Here is a 10,398-nt window from a genome sequence, read left to right on the forward strand (position 1 = left end):
CTGACAAGTAATTGCTAGTTAAAGTCATAAAATTCATTCTATGCCACAAGAATGAATGAAAATAAACAATTCCATGCTTTATCTGCAATTAAACTGATAAGGTCTGGGAGTAAAATAAATATTAAATGAATTGTCTCAATTAAAACTTCAATCACAGAGTGACTTGCAAGTAATATGAACTAAGGGACTTCAACTTTCTTTTGTGAATTGATAAGAGAGTAATTTTAGATCAACAATGAAAAAATTAAATAATTAAACTTAAGGATTTGTATCAATTTTACTGTGCCTACTCAGTTCAACATTTGTCCTTGAACAATTATTATAACATTAAAACTCGATTAAGTCATGATACGGTCAAATATTATTTTGATAATGAGTACAGCTTGATTTTTATCCCACCTAAGTTTTGATCAGTGAAATAATTTTGGCAACATTTGTTCACCTGAGTGATTTATCCAATCTACATGCGTTGAAATTCATTCATCAGTAAATCCTGAATCCTGAATATCCCGGGGAAATAAAGCTTGTTCTTTGCCAAACTGTGTTGGGATAAAAGTTTTTAAGTCAACGATCTGGAAGCCCTGACAATATAACTTAGTCAATAACCAGTTGTGTATTATGATGGATTCAGGACTTGAAACAAACATTGACTATGCCAAAACTTTAAAGATCAATCAATACCAAAACAAACAAAAAGGCAAAGCTATGTAAAACTATGACTTTTACATCAAGGTCAAGGTCATTCTGAATTTCAAACATGTTTTGAATATCTTGCACAGTATGTGAAAGTAAAACTAAGAAACACTATGACATACTTTAGTTTGGATTAACTGGAAATTAAAGACTTAAAATATATTCTGATGAAATGAAACATGAATAAAAATTAGACATTATGTACATTTTGATTAGAGAATGGAAGACTGATCCTTCAGACTGTTTCTTCTTTGAGCATTAGCACTCACTGAAAGACTATGAAATCAGTCGGTCTAAAACGTGGTTGGCCCTTACGTCAACCAAACTATCTGTATTACATTGCATAGTATGTATATAATTATCGAAACTGCACAGAAATTAACAGCTTTTTGCCCAAATAAGGGACAAGAAACAGACCCAAATTAATGATAGGCACTTCAGAGATTGATGAAAAAAAAGGCCTGAAGTTTTTGCTCTGAAGGAAAGACTTTGTATTTAATAATCAGGTACGTGTACCATCAGTTTTCATTTTGTAGCTCCAAGTTTTCTTAGCTAGGGGATCAAAAAATCCCAATAAAAGAAAGCAGTGGGAACACTGTATCCTATGGGAAGGGAAATATCTATCTTTGTAGAGCAGTGATTGTTCCAGGGAGGTGGTGTTATAATTAACAGAGGTTATACTCAATATATGTTTCCAACCTTACCCTGCTATATTTCTATAATGAACTTGTCCATCTTTCAATTTAGACAGTACCGCTCACTGTCGAAAGGGGTGCTTACCAAAAAGATACTGACTGAACAGCGAACAGTGCAGAGCTTGATCAGACTATGAAAATGATATAATGTTAATAAAGGAATACAAAATCAAAAGCAATCCAGGACTGACTGAAAGTTTAAGATACTGGTAAAAATAGTGCATCAGACATGACCAGTAATACATGTATTATATCATAGCCAAACAAACCAATACATAAAAGAAGCCTGCATTAAGAATTTAAAACCAAAAGACTTGAAGTAAGAGCCCCTCAAGTATCTACAGTCATTTGGTAGTCACTGAAAAGGTGGCCCTTAGAGAATTAATCCTCTTAAAACCATTAAGCCAATCCCTGCCTTATTAAGAATAGAGTGAAGCTTAACATGGATTAAATTGTTCATAATTTAATCTAATTGTATCAAAACATGGCTTTAATTCTCAATATTTTTTTATTCTTGCCTTAGATAGAGATTTTGAATGAAAATTCACAATAGAGTGTTGATCCTTCATTTTGTAAAGGCATTTGTATTGAACTGTTTACACTGTAGATTTACCGATAGAATAAATGACTTATGTTGATAGTCAGGAAATATGTTAATACCATTTGACTGTCATTGTACAGGTAGTATTATATCAAATATTTTTAAAGTCTCAAACAAAGGTTAAAAACTACACCTACATAAACTAATGCACCTGTCATATCTGAGCATTGCTAACACTACATAATTCTCAGACCTCAAGAGGAAACCCACTACACCTCTCATATTCTGATGCTCACAACATAATTCTCTTAGCTCAAGGGGGAGTCCACTATAACAGTGATTTCTGACCACTGCTCACATCATAATTCTCTTAGCTCAAGGGGTAGTCCTCTACAACAGTGATTTCTGACCACTGCTTATTCAAAATTCTCTTAGCTCAAGGTGGAGTCCTCTACAACAGTGATTTCTGACCACTGCTCACATCATAATTCTCTTAGCTCAAGGGGAAGTCCTCTACAACAGTGATTTCTGACCACTGCTCACATCATAATTCTCTTAGCTCAAGGGGTAGTCCTCTACAACAGTGATTTCTGACCACTGCTCACATCATAATTCTCTTAGCTCAAGGGGTAGTCCTCTACAACAGTGATTTCTGACCACTGCTCACATCATAATTCTCTTAGCTCAAGGTGGAGTCCTCTACAACAGTGACTTCTGACCACTGCTCACATCATAATTCTCTTAGCTCAAGGGGAAGTCCTCTACAACAGTGATTTCTGACCACTGCTCATTCAAAATTCTCTTAGCTCAAGGGGTAGTCCTCTACAACAGTGATTTCTGACCACTGCTCACATCATAATTCTCTTAGCTCAAGGGGTAGTCCTCTACAACAGTGATTTCTGACCACTGCTCATTCAAAATTCTCTTAGCTCAAGGGGTAGTCCTCTACAACAGTGATTTCTGACCACTGCTCACATCATAATTCTCTTAGCTCAAGGTGGAGTCCTCTACAACAGTGATTTCTGACCACTGCTCACATCATAATTCTCTTAGCTCAAGGGGGAGTCCTCTACAACAGTGATTTCTGACCACTGCTCACATCATAATTCTCTTAGCTCAAGGTGGAGTCCTCTACAACAGTGATTTCTGACCACTGCTCACATCATAATTCTCTTAGCTCAAGGGGAAGTCCTCTACAACAGTGATTTCTGACCACTGCTCATTCAAAATTCTCTTAGCTCAAGGGGTAGTCCTCTACAACAGTGATTTCTGACCACTGCTCACATCATAATTCTCTTAGCTCAAGGGTAGTCCTCTACAACAGTGATTTCTGACCACTGCTCATTCAAAATTCTCTTAGCTCAAGGGGTAGTCCTCTACAACAGTGATTTCTGACCACTGCTCACATCATAATTCTCTTAGCTCAAGGTGGAGTCCTCTACAACAGTGATTTCTGACCACTGCTCACATCATAATTCTCTTAGCTCAAGGGGGAGTCCTCTACAACAGTGATTTCTGACCACTGCTCACATCATAATTCTCTTAGCTCAAGGTGGAGTCCTCTACAACAGTGATTTCTGACCACTACTCACATCATAATTCTCTTAGCTCAAGGGGTAGTCCTCTACAACAGTGATTTCTGACCACTGCTCACATCATAATTCTCTTAGCTCAAGGGGTAGTCCTCTACAACAGTGATTTCTGACCACTGCTCACATCATAATTCTCTTAGCTCAAGGTGGAGTCCTCTACAACAGTGATTTCTGACCACTGCTCACATCATAATTCTCTTAGCTCAAGGGGGAGTCCTCTACAACAGTGATTTCTGACCACTGCTCACATCATAATTCTCTTAGCTCAAGGTGGAGTCCTCTACAACAGTGATTTCTGACCACTGCTCACATCATAATTCTCTTAGCTCAAGGGGAAGTCCTCTACAACAGTGATTTCTGACCACTGCTCACATCATAATTCTCTTAGCTCAAGGGGGAGTCCTCTACAACAGTGATTTCTGACCACTGCTCACATCATAATTCTCTTAGCTCAAGGGGGAGTCCTCTACAACAGTGATTTCTGACCACTGCTCATTCAAAATTCTCTTAGCTCAAGGGGTAGTCCTCTACAACAGTGATTTCTGACCACTGCTCATTCAAAATTCTCTTAGCTCAAGGTGGAGTCCACTACAACAGTGATTTCTGACCACTACTCACATCATAATTCTCTTAGCTCAAGGGGGAGTCCACTACAACAGTGATTTCTGACCACTGCTCATTCAAAATTCTCTTAGCTCAAGGTGGAGTCCACTACAACAGTGATTTCTGACCACTGCTCACATCATAATTCTCTTAGCTCAAGGGGGAGTCCTCTACAACAGTGATTTCTGACCACTGCTCATTCAAAATTCTCTTAGCTCAAGGTGGAGTCCACTACAACAGTAATATCTGACCACTGCTCACATCATAATTCTCTTAGCTCAAGGGGGAGTCCACTACAACAGTGATTTCTGACCACTGCTCATTCAAAATTCTCTTAGCTCAAGGGGGAGTCCACTATAACAGTGATTTCTGACCACTGCTCACTTAAAATTCTCTTAGCTCAAGGGGGAGTCCACTACAACAGTGATTTCTGACCACTGCTCACACCAAAATTCTCCTACCTCAAGGGGGAGTCCACTACAACAGTGATTTCTGATTTCTGACCACTGCTTACACCAAAATTCTCTTAGCTCAAGGGGGAGTCCACTACAACAGTGATTTCTGACCACTGCTCATTCAAAATTCTCTTAGCTCAAGGGGGAGTCCACTACAACAGTGATTTCTGACCACTGCTCACACTAATATTCTCCTACCTCAAGCTGGAGTCCACTACAACAGTGATTTCTGACCACTGCTCACACCAAAACTCTCCTACCTCAAGGTGGAGTCCACTACAACAGTGATTTCTGACCACTGCTCACACCAAAATTCTCCTACCTCAAGGGGGAGTCCACTACAGTGATTTCTGACCACTGCTCATTCAAAATTCTCTTAGCTCAAGGGGGAGTCCACTACAACAGTGATTTCTGACCACTGCTCACACTGGAATTCTTTTAGTTCAAGAGGAAATCCACTGCACCTACCATATCCGACCACAGCTAAACCATAATTTTACTAGGTCAAGGGTGGAATCCATTACACCCGTCATTTCTGACCACTGTTCAAGCCATCATTATCCTTGCACAAACCTGTCATTTCTGACAACTGTACAAACCATATCTGTCTTGGCTCAAGAGGGAATCCATTACACCTGTCATTTCTGACCAATGTTAGCACCAAAATTCTCTTAGCTAAAAAGGGAATACATTACACCTGTCTTATCTCACTACATCATTGTATAAGATCAAGAGGAAATTCCTTACACCTGTCACTACTGACATTCTGTCTATACCATAATTCTCTTGACTCAAGAGGGAATCCATTACATCTGTCATATCTGACCATGGCAACGTTAAAATAATAACTATCTTAGCTAAAAGGAAATCCATTATACATGACTTATTTGACCACAACTCACAGCTCTAGAGGTAACCAGAACACCTGTTATATCTGACCATTGCTCACACTGTAATTTTCTTAGCTTGAAAGCGAAATCGTTACACCTGTCATATTTGACCATAACTCACACCATAATTCACATAGCTCAAACTCTCATTATAATTGTCATAGCTGAAGAGGGAATCCATTTAACCTGTCATATCTGACCATTGCTTGCAACATAATTCACTTTAGCTTGAGAGGGAATCCATTACACCTGTCATATCTGACCACTGCTTGCAACATAATTCACTTTAGCTTGTGATGGAATCCATTACACCTGTCATATCTGCATGACCATTGCTTAAAACATAATTCACTTTAGCTTGAGATGGAATCCATTACACCTGTCATATCTGACCATTGCTCACATTATAATTCTCTTAGCTCAAGGATGAATCCAACATGACCATTGCTCACATTATTAGAATAAAATAAGGTACAAGTCCAAAATTCTCAATAACAAGATTTATTTTAAAATTTAAAATAAACATTCACGAATAAGGGTGCAGAAAACTAAAATCGCAAATTAAATTTAGCAATGTAAAAAATATGTTTCTAGTATTGTGAACCAAACTGATGATAGAGCAGTTTTACAGCATCAACATGTTCTGCCCTCCCCCTAATTACACAGGGATGGAGAATGAATGACCTTAGACATACCATCTTACATAAACAACTGAGCTATGGAGAACATAGTTTCAAACTTGCAACCTCCTAACTGCATAATATGCTGTATACATACTGAGCTTACTTGGAGCATGTCAGAAATGATCAATATAATTAAAAAAGAAGTGTTTTATAGCCTAATGATAATTTTCTCTCTGTGTACAAGAAAAGCAAACAGACATATTCTAATTCAACATACTTGAAATTTGTAAAACAGTATTACAACAATAAAAGATACCATATTCAGAAAACAAAATTTAAGCTTTTTCAAATTTCAAGGAGGCAAATTCTTTTACTTTGCTCTAAATTCGCATTTACATCTTGGCAACCATGTGTACATAATGTGTCTGGATCTTTCTACAATTCTGATTAATGTCACATAAAAAGTACCACATGCATAGCTGTCCAATCGATTTCTCAATCAATTTTATTGAATGATTAACGAGAAATAAATACTTTGCTAACCAGGTATTTAAAAAAAAAAGATACAAACAGAAACTTCAGAATGACATAAAATGTGTACAGTAACCAACCATTTAAGTGCCGAAAGGAACAAACCACTCCATGATGCAAACTACTTTGTTTCTACAGATTTCGTACCTGTAAGTGTTGGATTTACTGACTGAATTATGGGATGTCAAAATTCAGAACAGAAATTAGCTGTGAATCAAACTTATTTAACAATGTCTTTAAAATTTTTGGAAGTTTCAACCTGCTTAAATTGACATTTATTGGTATTTTACAAGACACTACGGGTAGGGAGAATATGGTAAAACAAAAGAAAACATATTGCAACTGTCATGCCTTTTGCAAATGAAGTATCAATCATAATTCACAGATATGTAAAAATATTTCACCATATCAAAATTAGTCGACACAAAATAAGAAGTTCAACATGTCTGATTCCAGTAAGTGATACAGCGAGATTACTGTCCAGAATAAAATAAAATATGTTAACATAACTTTGAAACACAACCAACCGGCTTTGATGCAGTTACAAGAATTTTTTGATCTGTGGTCAACATTTTCTTTTCCATACTATGATGGAAGAATAATTATTAAAGCAGGACTCACACACATGAAAGATTGATTTTCATCAAACTATAAGCCCTTTGAAACCTAGAAAAAAATACAGTAAAAACTTGATTATTTTACTTATATCTTGACAGCTTCCCCACATAAATCAGAGGTGTGGAAGACAAAATGACTTATGAAAACAAATAAACAGTTTATTTGCTTTTTAAATTCTGAAATCCATACATTTTGTCTTATAATTTTGTCAACATAAATGGCTGGTTTTGAGGAAACCATGAAAATGCTGTAATGCCCACAAAATTAAACTTCACTGTATTTAAATTTTAGAAAATCTTTGATCAACAATAAAAATGAAATATGAGTGAAAGAGTTTCAAGCCTATTTGCTAAAGATATATATCAATATTATATTAAATAGGTTTTGACACAAGCCAGTGCCAATGCTTTCATTTTTTGATGAAAAGAATCAGATCTGCTATTATAATTCTTTCAAAGAAACACATAATTTGTCTGCATTGCTTCACATATCACCAAATAAAAAACTAACTTTACATTATCAAAAATGTTTGGATCCATAGAAAGTCCACACATTAGGTGAAAGGAACTGTTTGAGTTATTTATATGACAATTATAGGACAGTGAAGTGAACAATAAGAGGGTAAATATTTTGCAATGTATATATTTGAAATAGGAAAATATATATCAACCAGACCAAATATTTGTTAGTACTTTTACAGTAATATCTCCACAAGCTGGCTGGTGCTAAAAGCGAGCAAACTTCTTCATTTGAATACAAGTTCCGACAATTTCTAGTCCTCCTTAAAACCAAGAAATACATACAAGAACGAAACTAAAGACCCGAGTCTGACGCACACTGGCTGTGATTACTGTAATAAGATTCCGCTTCAAGTTATTTCTGACCCGAGTTCTGAACAAGAAAAACTCAATAGTTAGCAGAAAACTAAGCATTCATTTACAACGTAATTTTTATATTTTCAACTACTGTACCTCTAAAGTAAAATTCCAAATTTTTCAGACGATGCACACAGTAACAAAACAAAACCAGTCAGACAACAAACTGCCTGCTAAAATATTAATGCTAAGAAAACTCTGCAATATTGTTTCACTAATTGGTTTGGTCCAGTTGAGAGAGAACAAAATAAATAGAGCCGACCATTTATTATAGCTATATATGTATATTTAATGCAGGTATTGTTCTCAAAATCTCCCTATGGATTGTTTGAAATCTGAGACTAATCCATAAACAATAATCAATTTCCCTAATGTTATTAAACAAGATTTTATCACGGACAAAATTTAATGCTTTTACGACTTTCATTTTCTAATGTAATACCTTAACAACAAACAAGATGTAGACTCGATATCTGGGGTGTTTTGATCTCAATTGATTGTCATGGATTTAACAAATCCTTTTGAAATCATCGTACTAATATCATTGCAAAAAATGTTATAATACCTGATAACAGCATTGAAAAAGATTATCTTTAAATCTCGAGTACAAGTTTTATATGTTTATCACAGATAAGAGTTTGATATTTTGCTGACAGAAATAAAACAAATAAGATTTCTAAACAAGAATAGTACTTTTAAATGACAGTCATTGACCAGTCACAAGTAATTTGTTATGTTTTAACCGTTAAATACACTTGACAACTGTGCAAAACATATAATATTATTTTTCTCTTTTTTCATACTTCAGTAAATCATGTAAAATTTACCTAAAAAGACAACAATAGGGCCAACTTAATTATCACATGTAGTTTTCACAGAGATTGTATACATGTATTAAAAAAAATACAGGATATATATAATAACAAAAACCTGAAACTAACAAATGAAAAAAAATCACTTCATACCATTCCAATTTAGAGCCATTGCCGCTGATTGTGAAGACTGTTGAGCCATTTTTTTTTAAAAAGTTATCCGACACTTATAACCATCCAAATTCCAATTAAAATCCCATTAAATCTATCATAGATTAAGCTATTATCAATTTATTTGGTTTGAGTGAACCGCGGTATCCAAGGACCACCAGTTTAACGTTGGTAAGTGTTAAACACAGATATCCGGTGTACACTAAGGAATCGTAAGCGTAAAATTTACCGCTAACTATATACCAATAAATAGTTTGTTTCTCTAAAACAAGTCTTATGACAGGCTCGTTTGTGTATTTAGGTTGTTATTTGGATAAAAGATTTCAAGCGATTATTTGAAAGGGAAGCCATATTCAAATTATCTTCATGAATAAATCTTTCACCATACAGACAAAAAAGTAAACAGTGAAAATCTGTTAGAACTAGCTTATCTTTAGAAGCAGAGTTAACAAATTAAGCATTTATGCAACTCATATTATTATTATTCTTTCTTTTTTTCTGTTAAAAATGATATTCTCTAAAGATTGATAAAATTGTATTTTGTTTAAGTGTTTAAGTAGTCTTTGGTTTAAACTTGTTGACACAGGAACTGTTACAAAATATCGTTGTAAAGAACCAGTAAAAATGATAAACTTCTTCATTGCTTTTGAAGTAATGAAAAAAAATTCTGCATTTTCACTAAAACTTTGGGAAAAAAGCTTTAATATCTCATTCAGTTTAAGTATTTTTTGAAGTCACATATAAATTAAACAAAAATAAGATATTTTATCTTTTTTTCTAAATGCCATGAGAGTCTGGTTATCAGGATCAGTTATTCCCAATACTTAGGCTGTAGAAATGGTTCAACTCTTTTTAGCAGCAGTAGAACAAGAGCTGTTTGTAAGACAGCATGCTCGACTTTTCTCAGAGCTCGACTCTGAACTAGAGCTTTGCCAGTAAAAGGGGTCTAGCTCAATCAAATATATAATCAGAGTTATGGGGATTGTTTCTTCTGGTGTAGCTTTTGATAGTAAATAATTATTTTAATTTCAAGGCAATAGCTTTGAAAGTAACAGAGATATTGGACGTTACATAAATCTTGAACAAAAAAAGGGGCATAACTCTGTCAAAATTCAAATCAGAGTTATGTGGATTGTTCCTCCAGGTGCAGACTTTGATAGTAAATAACTATTTTAAGTTTCATGTCAAAAGCTTTGATACTAACAGAGATATTTGACTTTATCAAAACCTTTAACCAAAAAATTCTAAATAAGTGATGATAGTTACTTAAGTTACAAAGGGGCATAACTCTGTCAAAAT

Source organism: Mercenaria mercenaria, chromosome 10 (assembly GCF_021730395.1).
Source record: "Mercenaria mercenaria strain notata chromosome 10, MADL_Memer_1, whole genome shotgun sequence".
Lineage (NCBI taxonomy): Eukaryota > Metazoa > Mollusca > Bivalvia > Venerida > Veneridae > Mercenaria > Mercenaria mercenaria.